Raw genomic sequence first — 17542 nt, forward strand, 5'->3', positions numbered from 1 at the left:
CTGCCCATCCTCCACGCTGCCCCACGTCGCCCTTGGACTTGCTTGCAGGACCACCCGCCACCAGATCGGCGTTCCGCACGGGCTTCCTGACGATGGAGAGAAGGCCCCTCAGTGTCCCAGAGCCCACCCCACTCCCCAGGCGACCCTGTGATGTCGGCCGGTCACCACCTGTCCAGCGGGCCTGCCCCCTCCAGTCAGCCTGTCCCCCACGCCGTCCTGCCGCCTGGTGCTCACGCCGCCGTCCCTTTCCTCTAAGCCATTCCTGTCGTCCTTTGAAGCAGACTCCATGTCACTCTCATCTCCTGGCGTCCTTGTCTGGGGCGTCCTTGGCCCAGGGGCCGGGCTGAGGTCCCCGCAGCTCCTCGGTCGGCTCCCGCCCACCTCCCCTGACCCTGCAGTAAGACCACCTCTCCTGTCGCTGGCGGGCCAGGACACTGTCCCCTCCCTGCTCTGGCTCCCTGTGGGCAGGGACACGTGCCCAGGGCAGCACGGGCCTCGGCCCTGCAAGCTGGGGAGGGGATGGAGGCTCCAGCACGTCTGCCGGGAGCTTTGATCCGAGCAGAGCAGTGACTAATGACGAAAAATCACCAGTCACGGCAGAAGCATCGGGAGGCCCGGCCAATTCGGTTAGAATTGTGAATTAATGTACGGATGTTTCGGAATAAATGGATTGTTGGAAAATGCCAAGCACACCTGCTGAGCACGGAGGCGATGTCGTCACTTTCTCCTGGGGGCTCTGGACACAAGCCTGTGGAAACTCCCACCGTCGGCCTCCCCTCAGTGAGGCCCGACCTTGCCGCCTCCTTCCTGCTGCTCGGCTGGGCTTCCCGGCCACACACGGCGCTTGTCTGGATGACCCGGCCGCCCGGGAAGTGGACGCAGCCCCGCCAATCCCGCTGCACGTGCCTGCCCCGCGCTGCCCTGCGAGCCTGACCCCAAGGCTCTGCCTCCAACGTCCGGCTGGGGACGCTTCCAGGACCCTGCAGCTTCCCCGCTCCTGCCTACCTCCCCTCCGCCGGGCTCGGTCCTCTGAGCGCCCCCTCAGCTGCAGGTCCCCTGGGCTCTGCTGTCTGCTGCCCCTCTGCCCTTTCTGCGGCGTCTCCCGTCCCCGCGCTGCCCTCTTCCCATGGATTCTCGCAGCCCTGCCCATCGCTGGGCGTATGGCCCCGACTTTCCCGTCTCCCCAGGGAGCCCTCGCAGGCTGCGTCTGTTTCCAGCCAGGACTCTGGGTCCTGAGCTACCAGAGTCCTGTGTGGCACCAGTGATCCTGGACCAGGCGGCCGGCCCCTGCTTGGCCTTGCTGCTCTCCTGCCCACAAATGCTGCAGGTTCTAGTGGGATGTTTTATGTTGGTGCTCCTTGACCCAAGGGGATGCCTGTCTTCCTGGGGATTTGATCCCTGTCCTGAAGCCTTCAGGAGGGATGTGGGTGCAGGAAGGGCCACCCATCATGCAGCAAAGTCCCCTGGGCAACACTGGCAGTGCCACTGTCCAAGTGACCACATCCCCGGAGTCAGGAGGCAGGGTGCTGTGGCCTGCGGCTCCCTCAGGGGCGAGGGCTTGCCCACCTTCATCCCTCCCTTAAAGGCTCTTGGTTCTGGGAGTTCCTGCTGAGGCTCAATAGTTTAAGAACCCAACAGAGCATCCATGAGGATGTGGGTTCAATCCCTGGCCTCGCTTAGTGGGTTAAGGATCTGGTGTTGCTGTAAGCTGTGGCAAAGCTCACAGATAGGGCTCAGATCCCGCATTGCTGCGGCTGTGGTGTAGGTTGGCAGCTGCAACTCTGAGTGGACCCCTAGCCTGGGAACCTCCATATGCTACAGGTGCCTCCCTTAAAAAAAAAAACAAAAAAACCCGCTCTTGGTTCCTGGGCCTCGTTCCGCCCCCAAGAAATGCTTGGGGTGTCACTCAGTCTCTAAAATCAGTTCACAAACGTTACCAGACTTTGCTCATCAGATTTCAAAACCTTCTTCTGTCAGCCTCTGAAGAAAGAATCATTTCTTATTAATTCTCATTAGTTCTCAGGGGACAAAAGGACAGGGCAGGTGAGCCCGAGTTCTTTAAAAAGCAAAAGGCTGAGTTGAAAACAGAGGCGCACCTTCCGCCCAGCCTTCTCTCGTTTGCAGACTGAGAAATAACAAAGTCCATTTCCTCAGATGCGCTGAGGCATGTGCCTGGCAGCCCCTCGTTTCACGGTGGGTACAGAGAGAGCAGGGCTCCTGAGTCGTGCCTGTCCTCAGGGAGGCAGGTTCCACTTTGCAAACATATGTCGTCACCTTCCTAAGATTCCAGCAAACCACGTGACTGCTCAGGATGCTCGAGGCCCATCCTGCTCCCTGCGCCACAGTCTCAACACGACCGTCACATATGGAAATACAATCCCTCAGTTATGTCTAAGTTCACCTTGTGATTCTGAAGAGTCCAAGTGATGCCATCCTAACTCTGCGTGAAGGGAGCACTGCTGAGTCAGCCAGCCTCGGCAGCTCCGTTCTCACTCCCGTCTGTACCTCTAGCCCCGCTGGCGGCACCACGGAGGTGAGATTGGCCAGGACAAGTGCCTGCTTATTCGGCAAAGGCCGTTGGGCTCATCTCACTGGCATGTGCGTGGAGGGCAAAGGGGCGAGTTCTGCATAAAATGCACCATTTTTCCCTTTTACTTCTTACTTATTTTTTTTGAAAGAGAGTTTATACATTCAATAGTTCTTTGTTTTTAATTTTTATTTAAAAATTTTTGGACTTTTTTTTTGGGGGGGCGCTGTACTCGTGGCACATGGACGTTCCCAGGCTAGGGGTCAAATCGAAGGTGTAGCAGCTGCTGGTCTATACCAGAGCCACAGCGACATCGGATCCAAGCCACCTCTGTGCCCTATGCCAGAGCTTGCAGCAGTGCTGGATCCTTAATCCACTGAGGGAGGCCAGGGACTGAAGCCACATCCTAATGGATACTAGTCGGGTTTGTCACCACTGAGCCACAAAGGGAACTCCCAATTTATAAATTTTTATCAGAGTATAGTTGATTTGCAGTGTCGTGTCAGTTTGTGCAAATACGGCAGTGCGACCCAGTCAAGCACCTTCCCTTTCTTAAAACTGTGCGACGCCGCGCAGATCCGCCTGCCGTCCGTGTGCGGGGCCATGCTAGTCTTCCCTGCGTGGTTCCAATTTCAGCACACGTGCTGCCGACGCGAGCCCGGCATACGCTTTTTAATCCCTCCACGTGACTCTGAGGTCCGAGGGCACCGGGCTCCGTGCTGGGCTCAGGGCACCGAGAACCCACGTCTCCTCCCGGGACAGCCAGGCGCCACCACCCTTCTGCCGTGATCTTGCAGGTATGGGGCCTGCTTGCACCTGCGTTTCTGTTTTCTCGTGCGGGAAGCCCAGGCCAGGCTTCATTGACAGGAATCCAAAGCGAGTGACCCACCCCATGCATGTGTGCTGTGTTTCCAGCATGAAGGGGAAAGTGAGTAGTTTTAGTATATTTCCAGGCCCCTTGGGGGTCCCGGGCTTCCCAGGAGGCTATCCAGGCCGCCTCGGTTCCCCACTGAAGACCCCCAATTGGCAGGCTGTTGACTAGTCCCAGGTTCCTCCGTGCTGGGTTCATGGCCGGTGGGGGTCGCTCTGTTTCCTCAGAAAGACAGATTCTCATCCGAAATCCTGGTACCTGTCAGCGTGACCCTGTTTTAAAGTAGGCTTTTTGCAGATCAAAGTTACCTTAGTCACACAGGAGGACCGGTGAGTCTGTCAGGAGAGAGATTAGAAAACGCAGACCCCCAGAGAAGACGCCGTGAGACGATGGAGGCAGAGACAGGGGGACGCGCCACAGGCCAAGGAAGCCAGGGCCACCCCGAGGTGGGAACTCCAACCTGTAATAACCTATAAGGGAAAAGCATCCAAAATACATATATATATGAATCGCTGTGCTGTATACGTGAAACTAGCACGCCATTGTAGCTCAGCTCTACTTCAATTAAAAGAGAAATAGAAATAAAGGAAAAAAGTCTACTTACCATCCTGTTAGGGTGAGAGTAAATACGTTCTGACTGGACAGAGATCATGTCACCGCTACTGCGGTGTTTATCTTTAACGTCATGATGTTTGGGGGAAGTGATACAGGAACTCTTAGGGGAAAAGGCGCCTCCTCCAGCACCTGCCACGCGTGGATTTCAGGCTTCCAGGCTCCAGAGCCGAGAGGATGCGTCTGTGGCTTTAAGCGGGCGGCTTGTGGTGCTGTACCCGCAGCCCCGGGGTGCTGGCATAGCAGGGTTGGGAGTTCTGAACGGCCTAAGTGCCCGGATCTGCCATGAAGCTTCTTCCAAACATCAGGTTCTTGGGGGACCTGGAGGAAGCTCCACCCTCCTACCCAGGGTCCAGGTTGGGGCTCCGCCACCCCCTGTCCTCAGGATGCCCGCCCAGAAACCCGGATCCACGCGGAGCCCCAGGGCTTTTCCAGCTTCCTCCTGGCAGCGCCCACCCAGAGCCCGGGAGGGCCTGGCAGTGTGCTTACGGGCCTGAAGGGCGGTCAGCTCAGAATCGTCCATCCCTGGGAGCTCAGCGCAGTCAGAGCCGTGTAGCTCCGCCCAGAAAGAAAGTCAGCAGGCGTTTTTCCAGGGTTGATAACCGCCTCCAGGGACGTCATGGCATTACCCACGCTGAGCTGGGGAGAAGGAAGGCCTTCTGAGCATCCGTAACAAGTAAACTTTTCCCTGAGCTGCGCCGGAACGAAGAGCAGCCTCCCCTAGAAAATAGTCCCGCGAAACAGCCACGGAAGGAAGCAGAGAACGCGCTGCCCCCCAAAAAGCAGGTGGGGGGAGCTGCGAATTAGAAAAAAGCGTTATGCTTTTTCCTGGATTTTGTGATGCTGGTGGCCTTCCCAGCATTTGTAAATTTAATGTGTGTTGTGATATCTTTTTCTTCGTATTTACTTTGCTGCCCAATTTTTACTTTTTTTTTCTTAAAGAGACCACTCAGCTCCAGGCCCTGAGCCCTCTGTGTTTCTCAGGTCAGTTTATTCTGTGGGAGCAGGTGCCCTGAGGGCAGAGGGCTCCCCATGCAGACAGCCTGTCACCTGCAGGTCAGGGCTGGCCTGTCTCTGGTTGACCTGAGCCAGGATTCTGTGCTCCCTCAAATCCCACTGGGCCCAAGACCCTGCTCCTCAGCCCCCTCCCTGAGCTCTCAGGCTCTGGGGGTGTGGGGAATCTGGGGGGGGGGGGCAGGGCCTGCTGTTCACCCAGGGGCCCCTCCCACCTGCCTGGAAAAGGCCGGCACTCAGCCAGCTCGGGTCATCTGGTCAACCACCCTCGACGCCTCCCGTACCGTCACCTGGAGGGTCCAGTCCACAGCCAGGCCTGGAAGATGGGTGCAGGCCGGGGACCTCCTCTCACCGGCGATGCTGGTCACCCCGCTGTCCCCCGCCCTGCTGCCCCCACCCCATGGCCTCCCTCTCTTTCCGGATCAGCTCCCCTCCCCACCCTCTGCATCACAGGCAGACCCACTGGACCCCAGGGATGCAGCCTGCTGCGACCGAGCCTTCGAGCTTTGGGCCCCCAGACCCCGCTTCTCTGTCCTGGGAACCCGCGGCCCCTCCAGGCCCTTACCAGCGAGTGTGGGAGCAGAAAGCGGGGGGCACAGGCCCAGGCCGGCGGACACACGGTCCCTTTAGGTTTTATACCCATTCTGCGAAAAGCTGTTAAAGCGTCTCTCCCTTCCCAACGCAGAGATAAAAGGCCTCCTCACAGACTGATGGGGACTCGGGAGGGAGAGGGCAGGGCACGCAGCGCCGGGCCGTCCGTGCCCCTTCCACGGGGGTGTGTGTGCCACACACGCCACATGCACCACACGCACACTACACACACACCACACTTACCGCATAGATCTCACACAGACAGAGATCACACACACACACACACACACACACACACACACACACGGCACATGGATCCCTCCCACCCCCATTCGGGATGCACATTAAAGGAGCCGTCTTAGCTGACACTCACTGGCCTTCAGGCCCCTCGATCTGGCGGGGACGCGAAGGGGCAGAAGCCAAGGTGACCGTACGCTCACCACTCGCAGGTGCCTTGAATGGTGCTGGACACGGATGCTGCACAGTAAGTTCCTGAAAGGACGCTGTGCCGTCTTAGGAGGAGTGGATGTTCCTCAGGGGGTCACGTGGTCACTGCGGAGGTGGCTGCCCATCCCTGGCCTTCCCCAGGCATCACCCTGGCTCACATGCCGTCAGTTATGCACCCCCAAGGTTTGGTATTTTCTGCCTTTTCCATAGTAACAAATCTGTGAAAGGAAATTGCTTACATGCTGACTTTGTCATTGTCACTGCCACACATGGCCGTCCAGGCATGTGACCCACAGGGCAGCGCTGCAGACCTGAGGACGTGAGTGCGGAGGCAGCCCTGTGAGGGGTGCAGAGCCTGGGGGGTCATCGCATGTGCCTCACGGCACCGAGGAGCCTGGACGGGGCAGAGACCCTCCGGTGATGTAAGTCCAGCCTCTGCACATCAGGCAGTTTCCGCGTCAACTTACAAGTTCCACCCAATGTGGCTGCCTGCTGCTTTTCCAAAGGAGGATCCACGCCCAGACTCTCTCTGCTTCTCTAAGGAGGGTTTGCCTCGGAGGATTAGCAGAGGGCTTGGCGAGAGCCCAGGTGCCAGCTTCCCAGGGGAGCCCCAGACCCGTGGCTCCTGAACCCTGGCCCTGCAAGGGCCACGACCGTGGCCACACTCCCAGCGACTCCCAGGTTACTAGTTACCCAGTGTGTTCGGTACTGCTGCCCTCTCTGCAATTAAGCGTAGGGTCTAAACAATACTAAATACGTAGTCAGCGCCTCATACGGAAAGCTGCTATCACTCAGCAGACATGAGAGTGGCTGAAATCCGCTCACTCATGTTCAGTAGTGTACGTGGGCGTGGGTAAGGGAGTCGTGGACGAAATCTTGAATGGATGCATACACACACATATGTGCTTGAATAAATGAGTGACTAATAAAATTGTGTATTAATATTATGCATGTTATGTGCAGAGTTTATGTCCTATGTCAAAATACGCGATAGTATCACTAACACACGTGGCCTCTCCAGTCTGTGGACTTGTCCCTCTGCCTGCAGGGCCTCCCGTCTGCTCTGTGTGGGGCAGGAAGGGGAGGTGGCGTTGGGTCGTGGCGTTTCTGTGCCTGTGGGGGAGAGGACAGGTGGACAGGTGGCTGTAGACAAATGGGATCTGCGGGGGTCACGGGTTGGAGGCAAGGATGCTGGGGTGACGAGGGCAGGATGGGCTCTCGTAAGAAACGGAGTTTGGGGGGAGACCCATGATGGGTAGCTGGGTAATTCCTGTCCCCAAGGGGCCTTTGAAAGGTGGGACGGTTGTCAGAACAGCTGTAGAACTTCCCGTTCCTTCAGTGAGGGTTGCTGGGTCCTGCCGTCTCGTGCTCTGTGACCAACAGATCCATTTCTTCCCCACAGTCAGGTGGGAAGTCAGGGTGGGGGCTGACTGCGAACTGCTCTGCTGTCGGGCAGGCGGCCTTTGCTGTTGTTCAGAAGTAATAGCCCTGTGACCTGGTCCCCTCCTCTGACTTCGAAACAAGTCCCCCCCGAGTGACGGGGAGATGGGTGGTTTTCCTAGATACGACCGTTAAGAACGGATTCTTTTCATTCTTCACGTGTTAACTGAATTTTCAGTGGATTTTTTTTGGGAGGGGTCTTTTTTGTCTTTTTTAGGGCTGCACTGCAGCATATGGAGGTTCCCAGGTTAGGGGTCTAATCAAAGCTGTAGCCTCTGGTCTACACCACAACCACAGCAATGATAGATCCAAGCCGTGTCTGCGACCTACACTGCAGCTCATGGCAACACTGGACCCTTAACCCACTGAGCGAGGCCAGGGATCAAACCCACAACCTCATGGTTCCTAGTTGGATGCGTTTCCTCTGTGCCACAACAGGAACTCCTCAGTTGATTCTTAGTGGGGAGAAAAGACAAGAAAAACACTCCAGGGAATGTACCCTGAATGGATTTCTTAGTATTTCTTCTCAGACTGCGGCCTCCTACGGAGGGTGAGTCACCAGGCGACCGCCCGGAAAACAGCTGAGACTCTGGCTTTGAAAGGGTCCCCCCAGGAGGGCAGGTGGCCTGGGGGCTGGCCGGCTCCTGGCTGGTGGCTCTGCATGGGCCAGTGCTCGGCTCTCCTGCCACTAGTCCCTGCCCGGTCCCTGAGCGCAGGAATGGACATGCCCAGCCTCTGCAGTGGACAGAATCGAACCCTGGTTGTGTCAGGACTCATGCTGAGCAGACACGACCGCATAGGCGCCTTTGTAAGGGTTTAGGGAGGACCAGAAACGTGACGTTTGCGAGGACATCCTCGAATATCCTGACAGAAATGCTGTTCAGGCCACAGAGCTGCGGTCACGTCACTCTGTCCCTACAGAGTTTAATTGGTGTGTAGAGCTTTCTCCACTTTAAAATATTTTAAAGTATTTATAGTTAGAATGTTCTGATGTTCAAAATGCGCAGGGGCTAAAACAAGAGTCCTGTTTCTAAATGAGGGTGTCAGGGACCTGAAGGCTGACCTTGGAAGCCCCCACCTTAAGACTCCCGCCCCCGACTTCACACACACCTTCTGTGGTCATTTTCCCCAGAACCTCAGGGGCCTTTATAAAGAATTGCACTTACAATAGCCAAGACGTGGAAATAACCTCAATGCCCATCAACAGATGAATGGATCAAGATGTGGGACATATACACAACGGAATACTACTCAGCCATAAAAAAGAAGGAAATAATGCCATTTGCAGCAATGTGGATGCGACTAGAGATTCTCATGCTAAGTGAAGTAGGTCAGAAGGAGAAAGACAAATACCGTATGATATCATTTATATGTGGAGTCTAAAATATGGCACAGATGAACCTATCTACAGAACAGAAAGAGACTCACCAACAAAGAGAACAGACTTGTTGCCAAGTAGGAGCGGAGAGGGAGTGGGATGGACGGGGAGTTTGGGGTCAGTAGATGCAAACTATGGCATCGAGAATGGATAAGCAGTGAGGTCCTGCTGTGCAGCACAGGGAGCTCTACCAATCTCCTGGGATAGACCAGGATGGAAGATAATACAAGAAAAAGAATGTATATGTATGTATGATTGGGCTACTTTGCTGTACAGCAGAAATTGACACAACGCTATAAATTAAACTATAATAAAAAAAAGAATTGTGTTTGCTGTACAGAATCCCCCAGAATTAGCCATCAAAATGAGCAGCGTGACCGTAATCCCGCGTGGCCCCGGGCCGGGGCTGCGGTGATGAACGTCCGTGGTTCCTGACTCCAGGAGGCAGCCCCGACAGCCGTCGTGTCTGCGCTGGGCGCTCTGGGGCTGAGGGAGGGCGGGCACCTCGGGCACCGTTCACAGGGTCAGGGCAGCGAGGGCCTGTCTCAGGGCAAATCCCCCTCCGTAACCAGCTTGCCTGCCCGGCAGCTTAAGGGGGTCCAGGGGCTCCTCTCCAAGTCTATTTCTATGGGGCCAGGTGGTACCCTGACCAGGAGCCTCTGCTCCCACGTGGTCACTTGAAAGACAGAAGCATTTTATCAGGAAAAAAAAAGGCTCCTGCACATTAGTTTAAAACACAAAAAATTGGGAAAGATCAGTAAAAACCATACAGGAAAGAAACCAGGAGATGCGGCAGTGTTGTCCAGCTGAAGAGTCTGAGATGCACCTGGCATGTGCACTAGGGGAATAAGGAGGGGGCTCAGCCAGGGAGGGAGGGAATTCTGGAAGCTTCTCTGAGCAGCGTGTCCGGCAGAGCTGCTCTCAGGTGTTCCCACCACGTGGCGCCGGCTGGGCCTGGCGTGTGCGTGGGGTGTTGGGGGCTGGAGATGGAGGGTCCGGGCCCAGGGTCCCCGGGCAGCCTCCACCGGATGCTTCTCCAGAGGCACACACCCCCCCGGGGGGTTTTCTGGGCCCCTCTCTCCCCACGGCTTCCTGGTGACAGGTGGCCGGGGAAGGGCCCAGCTGGGAAAGACTGTAGGGGACACAGGTGCCGGCAGAGTCCCCAGAAAAAAAGGCGCAGGATCCACAGCATCTCACACACTACAATTCATGACTCCTTCGCTCTTGAAAACGCAGAATCTAATTACCTTCCTGTCAGTTCCAGCAGCGGCAGAGGAAGAGAAACGGGAGACGCCTGTGAGGTGCCAGCCATGGGTGCGTCTGTGGAAAAGCTCAATTTTCTGGTTCTTCCTGGTGGTCGTATTTCTTTCTTCTCCAGAGCATTTCCGCTTACTTCATTTATAATAAATAACCCCTAAGTACGCCCTGCATTTGCTCAAAAGACAGAGGCAGAAATCAGAAGACAATAGCAAAAGAGAAAAATTTTGTCTCAGGAAGGGAAAGTATACAAAAAATATATATGTATATTTTTTTTCCCAGGAACACAACTTGTGCTCTCATTACCAGTTCTGGAATCATCTAAACTTCCTGGAGGCGTTTACCTAGGTAGAGTCCCTTCCACCTGCAGCCCCCCCCCACACACACACACAGACACACACAGACACACACACACATACACACCGCAAAGGTAGAGTTATTTCACAAGACAGATCTTTTTGCTGATAGGGTGCTTCGAGCACACCGCTTCAGGAAGCTGCCTGTAACAACTACATCCTTGTTTTATCAAGGTCAACATCTGGGGACAAGGTGAGTATTGGAAGCCAAGACGCATTCAGAGAAATTCTGTTTTGCCCCCTTGAATGTTAACGTAGTGACAGGGTGTCCTCCAGGCAGGAAACCGTGTGTCCGGAACCAGGCACACGTGCACCTCAGGGACTTGGTGTTTTGATACTATTTCTTTCAAATATTCTTGGGTTCAGAAATATGAAATGTGGAAATAGACAAAGAAAAAGAAGCTACCGCCTAGAACGAATTCATTTCAACGCACATGTCAGCTTCCGCTGACCCGTGATGGTGAAGCCTGGCATCATGTGTTGAGAAGGATGCTGAGGGCGTGAGAAGATCCATCAACAGCATGTGCGCTGGCTGGTGGGGCGTGGGCCTGTGGCTGCATTTCTCCCTCCTGATGTGCATGTTGGGTGAAAAGTGGAGAGGGAATTGTGTCTTTAGAAAATGTGAAGGCTGAGGGACTCCTTCCCTTCCTTTGGGGTGGGGCGCCTCCACCTGGGTACCACACCTGCCCTCGCCTCTGGGAGAGTGACTGCCTCGGTGGAGACACTGGCAGCTTCATCATGTCCATTTGCTTGCTCGAACCTGTTCCTCAACCAAACGCGGTCCACTTGCCCGAGTGCAGTGACGCCCATCCTCCGACCCCAGGTAGGGGGGAAGGAAAGGGCAGCGCTTACCGCAGGGCATCAAGGGAGGCGTGCCAGCAGCTGACGCTTCGGAGACCTGAACCCCTCGTGGCTTTCAGGAGAGGTTTTCTGAAGACAGGGTGGGGGGGGTTGTGTGTGGGTGATCCGCTCGTGGGCACCCTTCCGATTGGCCGATGGTGAGGTCACTTGGAGTCAACGCATCAACCTTCTGCTTCCAACCAGTCTGGGGCCTAGGTCCTGGTGGGCAGCCCAGAGCTAACGTTTTCCTCCTGGTGGGGGTTTCAGTGTCTGCAAAACAGCTCAAGGACGCGGCTTGGGATATTATCTACTTACAGCCCTTGAGGGGGAACCAGAGTCCTTGACTTTGTTGAGTGGAGGCTCCCCACTGTGAGGTTGGGGAGCCTGCATGGAGCTGGTGCTGCTGTGACATCATGACAGAATCAAACAGGAATCAGACTGAACAAGGTGGGCATGGAGCTCAGCTCCACCTCCGCAGGCACAGCAGACCCGGGGGCCCTGTTTTCCCAAACATTCGCAGCTTCCTCGTTACTTGGAGATTGCAGAACACATGCCCCAGAACGTTCTGTCCCTTCCCTTTCGATCCTTTTGCGAGTGAGAGAACTGGCCGTAGCAAACCAGAGGGGCTGGGCAGGGCAGCCACATCGGAGACCCAGGTCCTTCGAGATGCCCTGGTGCCTGGCGCGGAGCCCACCTGACCCGGGGTTTATGCTGCGCGGTAACTCGCCCGCTCTTCCCGTCACGACGCAGCACAGAGTGTGTCCTCTCCAACAGCTTTTTGGTGTCTTGGAAATTTTCAAAAGAGTTTATGTTAAATATTAATAGCAACCTCACAAGGGTTTTGCCTTGCGCTCTAACTGCAATTTCGCTGCTATTTAGGCTAGTTAATGCACTATGTTTCTGTCTTTAAACCTAGAACTGTGCTCCCAGGATTCTCCCGAGCCTGAGCCTGGTGTTTGATGGATGGAAACGCCTCTCCTGAGGCCATGGGGGGAGGGCAGCGGCTCATGGGTTTTGCAGGTGGGGGTTCATCCCTCCTGCCTCCCACCTATGATCTGGGACCTGATCCAACAGCAGAGAGGCCCTGAGCCCATGAGGGGGTCCCACCTTCCAGAGCAGAGCCGGGGCCTGCCCCCTCCCCCTCGCCTTCTCTGTAACTCTGCTTCTGGCCGCAGCTCTCATCTTTACCCCAGGGCAGGGGGCTTCCTGCCTGCTCGTGGAATGATTTGGACGAGCCCACCACGTCCTCCACTGGGACCAGGGAACACCGCCCCCCTGTTGGGAGGGAGCTTCTTCCAGGGCCCCCACTGTGGCCCCTGTTCCCAGATACAGTGCCGAGGGTCCCTCCTCCCTGGGCGCCGAGACTCTGTGGCACGTAAACAAATAAATGGCCGGCCAGCTCCTTGGGTGCCATGTGTTGGTTGTCCCCGTGACCCTGGGGCAGAGATCCCTCCCCTGCTCATCGTCAGAACAACCCCCGCTGCTTCTGGTTGAAGGAAGTCGGACCCCAGGCTCAAGGCCACTTGCCGAAATGCCCTTGGAAGGGAAGCGAGCGTCCCGCCCGGTGCAGCTCCGCTGAGAGTGAAGTCCTTTCCAGGCCTTGTCCAAACCAAGCACAGTCCCTTCAGTGTCCTCGCGGGAAGCAAGGGTCCTTGTCACTTTCCTTGGTGATGAGCAGGACTTTAGGTGGGGAGCGGGCGTGTCCACCTGCCTGGCACGTCCCCTCATAGGCCTGGACTCATAAACCGTTTCTTATCAGCCCGTCTCTTACGCGGGGACTGGCTCCCAGACTGAGGACAGCAGAAGCTGTGACCTGAGTGAGCATGAGAGTCTGCACGTTGGGGGGTCATGTCTTCACACAGATGCCCAGCATCCTCCCCCCTCCACATGGCCTGGGTCCCACCGCCCGGGGCCGACCCCTGTCCCTGGTGTCTGGAACGTTCTCTCTGCACAGGTGAGGTGCCACTGCTTCTGGGGCTCTGTGAGGGTCCCGTGGGGGGCACTTGGTTAGGAGGGAGGGGGGCTCTTCCCAGGAGGGTGGTCCCCCCACTGCGGGCAGATGCTCCTCTGCCAGCTTCTCACCAGCTTGCCCTTGCCCTGCCTCTGTGCCCTGGGCTCCGCGTCTGCTGTGGGTCACCTGAGTGTTTTGGGTGTGCTTCTCCCGGGAGGGGGTACGCGGCTGCAGCGCTGCCTCCCATTACACACCCCTTTCTGTGCTGCCGCTCTGCCAGGCTCCTGACGAGTGCAGAACCTGCCGGCCCTGGTTGCCCTGGCATCGAGGTGGGTTTGCCGACTGGCTTTGCACCAGCAGAACAGGGCATCGACTACCACAAAAGAAATCTGGCGTCTCAGACAATCCCGCTGTGAAAAGTCCAAGCCACACGAGAGGTTCTGGGCTAATGATGAGACTCCGTGTGGGGGAGGGACAGAGACAGAGACTGAGAGAGACAGAGACACAGAGAATGTGAGAGACAGAGACTGAAAGAGACAGAGAGACACTCAGAGAATGTGAAAAAGAGAGAGACAGAGAGAGAAAGAGAGAAACACAGGGACATACGCCCACACCAGTGAGCCCCGCTTGGGCCTCCGCTGACACCCCCTTTGAAGCAGAGCAAACCAGCCAAGCCCCCCCACCCCATTCTTGACTCAGTGAACTGTGCAAACATGCAATGTTTGTTCTAAATCCCTAAGTCTGGGGCTGGCTTCTCAAGCAGCAGTACGTAATTAAAACACACATCCCCCAACAGCTGCCGTCTGAAACTCACGGTGAGCATGTCCCTGCCTCACCCCTTTGTCCAGGGGAGTCGTTCTCACATTCTCAACAATAACCATGTCAGAAAGGGGACACTTTGGAGATGAATGCTTGATCCTCAGAGGAAATTAGGATGTGCTGAAGAATAGAGTGTGTGTTGGCCGGAACCTTCATGCCTCGGAGCCGAGAACCCATCAGATCTTTCGAGCAACTTGGGTCTTGTGCTCCCCCCCCCCGCCCCCGCCCACACTGAGCCACAGAGACGCGTCTGCGACCTGTCTCCCCCGCTCCCAGCTCCCATGGACCCTGACTCCATGGCGCTGTGGCCTGTCCATCCGTCTTACCTGCTGGGGGCCCTGTGAGAGTTTATGTTTAAGAGCTTCTTTTATGTAAAATTTTGAAAACCACTAATCCTGCTCCCCATGTTTCATGGTTAAAGCCGCTATAATCCAGATGGGAGCAGGGACGCACTATTGTGTGAAAAATTCAACAGGACAGCACCCTTCACAGCGGGGAGTCCTGGCCAGAAATCTGCAGGTCCCATGGCTCTTCCTTGTGGCCACCGTGGCCACTGACAGGTGTGCACACCTGGGAACCCAGGGCCAGGCTCTCAAACGCCCTGGGCAGCATCATGGGACTTACCTGACCTTTCGTCATGGAAACTGTCCCCGCACAAGTCAGAGATGCAGTGATTACGGACTATGTGCCCAGGGTTGTCATTACTTAGCTATTTTGATCTCCCTGCCTCTTGAGGCGCTGCTAATTCTGGCTTATATAGATGTTCCTTTAAATAGATACTTAGTAGCAGCGGCTGCACCTTCAGGATCCTGGGCGGTTAGATACTGCATGTAGGAAAATGCTGTGTGGACATAAGCTCTTTGTTGATCAAGCCTTAAGCACCCCTCCGTGCTTCAGTAATGCCAAGAAAGGTGCCCCTAAGTGGAGCAATAAACTTTAGGTGAGTCAGGAACTAATAACACCTCAACTTTGTTCTCGAACGCCTGCCCCCCTCCCCCCAGCCAAAGTTGCTTAGCTGGTCCTTCTTTGTGGGTGCGGGAAAGCCCGCCCCCTGGTCCTTTTGGAGCCCAGGCCCCTTGTTCTGGTATCAGCAGCCAGCAGATGCCCTAATATGGAGACTGTCTGAGCCCCACCTGCTGGGCGCCTAAGGGGAGGGTCCTGGGACCCACGTGCATCCCGTCAAAGGAAAGAAAATTCCCCCAAAAGAAACGCCGGCCATGACGACAGATCAGCGCATGGAGGGACACGTCCACATTCAATGAAGGTGGGTGGGGGCACTTGACATTGAACTAGAGCGCAAGTCCTGTTATGACAGCTCAGGACCCCGTCTGAACATGAAATCTTGGAAACACTTGAAGTGGTAACTTGGCTAATCGACAGGACACGTGAAAATATAGAACCTACTTTCCTTCTCCCGCATTTCCTTGGACCACAAATGTTCTGAATGATGCCCCAAAGCTGGCTTCCACTGAAATACGTGTGTAAATATCTTCTATGCTACGTCGCTCTATGCTGACCCCAGCGCACTGCACTATTGGTAAAAAAATAAATAAATAAGGGGTTTTTAGAAATTGCTGAAGTTATGAAATTTAGTCAAGTCCTCAGGGAAATAAATTGGGTTACATCCAACAAATTAAAGATGATCGATGGTTAATTTCAAGGGCATAGTTAATCAATTTCATTCAACTGGGCTTTGATTAAATATGCAATATTATCCAATGTTGCCCAACTTTTGCTTAAACTCTCTTTTAATGTTTAAGTTCTCAATAACTACATTTGTTTTAACGACCTCTGCTTATCCGTTAATTAGCTACATTGTAACATTTATCTTTAAATTCAGAATGGCTCCCCTCCATGTCACAACTAGGTAGAAAAATCACTCCCCTTTACTTCTCTTCTTAAGCCTATATTTTCCAAGAAATCACATAAAATAACTTGTCATCAGTCTCAAGTTATTTTAAAAAAAGCTTTAAACAGCAAAAACGAAACGTCATAGATATTGTTTTTCACATTAATTTGCATGTAAATGATACAATCACTTCATCGCTTATAGTTTAGGGAGGGGGAAGCTGATAAAAAGGAAAGGAAGTTTAAATCAAAGCCAGCCTCCGCTAAGCTACTCATCCAGAATCCTTCCTCATTTATATTAAAAAAAAAAAAAAGCCTCCCTGAGGCTCCGGAGAGCTTCCCTGCAGGTTGGCCCGCCTCCTGTGGCCGACCCGCCTGCCCTTTTTCTTCCACCTGGGCCACCTCTGTCCTCCCCCTCCGGGGGCTGTGGATCCTCAGTCACTTGGGGGTTTTGTGTCCACAGAGACGGTTCAAGTGTTGTCACTGGGTGTGACCCCTGGGCCCACAAACTGCCTCCTGCAGCCCAGGAAGCTCACGTGGGAGCCTGTGAGGTTGGCAGCCCCTGGAGGGAGGGGCCGGGAGCCCAGCCGAGGCTGCCCGCTGCTCAAAGGTGTTCAAGTCTGGGAGTGCTCAGGTGTCCCAATGCTGCTGTCCCCATAGTGATGGCTGCGTTTACTGAGCCCTCACTCTGTGCCATGGCTGGCCGTCTTGCCCTCGCCTCGTGTCCTCTGAGCAGCTCGGGGAGTATCTGATCCCCTGGGTGCAGGGCGCCCATGCCCCAGAGCATGCTTGGCCCTAGCCTGCCTTTTCCAGAGGGGGCCTTCTCCGTGGAAGCCTGCCTTACAGGGGAGATGCTGGGGGGATGAGGAGGTGCGGGGAGGGGACCATCTGCTCTGAGGCTCAGTGCTCCCGAGGAGAGGGAATGGCCCCAAGTTCATGAGTGATGCTCCCACGAGGAAGGAATGGAAATCCGCTGCTCTCGGCTGTGGGACTTTCCTCCCCAGAGCCAGTAATTCCCATGGCGGACGCCCGAGTGCCCTGGTTCTGAAGCCTCTGCCTGTCCTGGGCCGTCACCAAGTCACCTGCTGTGAGCCGGGCCCCCATCCAGGCACCAGATGCCCAGTTACTGACACACCCCTCCGGGGTCCCAAGCACACTCCATCAGCCACAGGCACCACGCGCCCCGGGCATTTTCATAACAGCGGCTCCACAGCAGTGCCCCCGAGACCCAGTGCCAGGAGCCAGAAGGGTGGCTACCCCAGGAGGCACCCAGGAGCGGCCTCTGCCTGCGCAGCCGACCCCGCGTGCTCCCACCTGCCACTCTCCCCAGCCTTGGCCACCCCCAGGGTGCCTCTGCAGCTCCCAAACACAAAGCCTTTTTCAGAACGTGTGTCACTGTGCCCCCCGTCCCCTTTGGGGTGACTGTGTTAGGAGCATCTTACTTAATCGAGATAGTTGTTTTTGCATTAAGTGAAATGGCAGGACCTAAAGCCCTCAGCACCCGCTGCCCCAGGTCAGGCGTCCACATGCAGAGCAGTGAGCATGTGAGTTCCCGTCCGGAGTGGGGAAGACAGATGGGCTTAATTTAGAG

General features: G+C 55.5%; 1 non-coding gene across 1 annotated transcript; it reads right to left on the reverse strand.

Annotated features, from left to right (window-relative positions):
* Positions 1–3081: 3081 nt before the first annotated feature.
* LOC146397150 (U6 spliceosomal RNA) lies at positions 3082–3187 on the reverse strand. Its single transcript, XR_014828493.1, has one exon. It is a non-coding gene; the product is annotated as a U6 spliceosomal RNA (small nuclear RNA).
* Positions 3188–17542: the final 14355 nt, after the last annotated feature.

This window comes from Sus scrofa, chromosome 14 (genome assembly GCF_054392235.1).
Source record: "Sus scrofa isolate SSC_HxYL_T2T_F1_AM1 chromosome 14, Sscrofa_HxYL_maternal_Yorkshire_Landrace_v2.0, whole genome shotgun sequence".
In the NCBI taxonomy this organism is placed as follows: Eukaryota; Metazoa; Chordata; class Mammalia; order Artiodactyla; family Suidae; genus Sus; species Sus scrofa.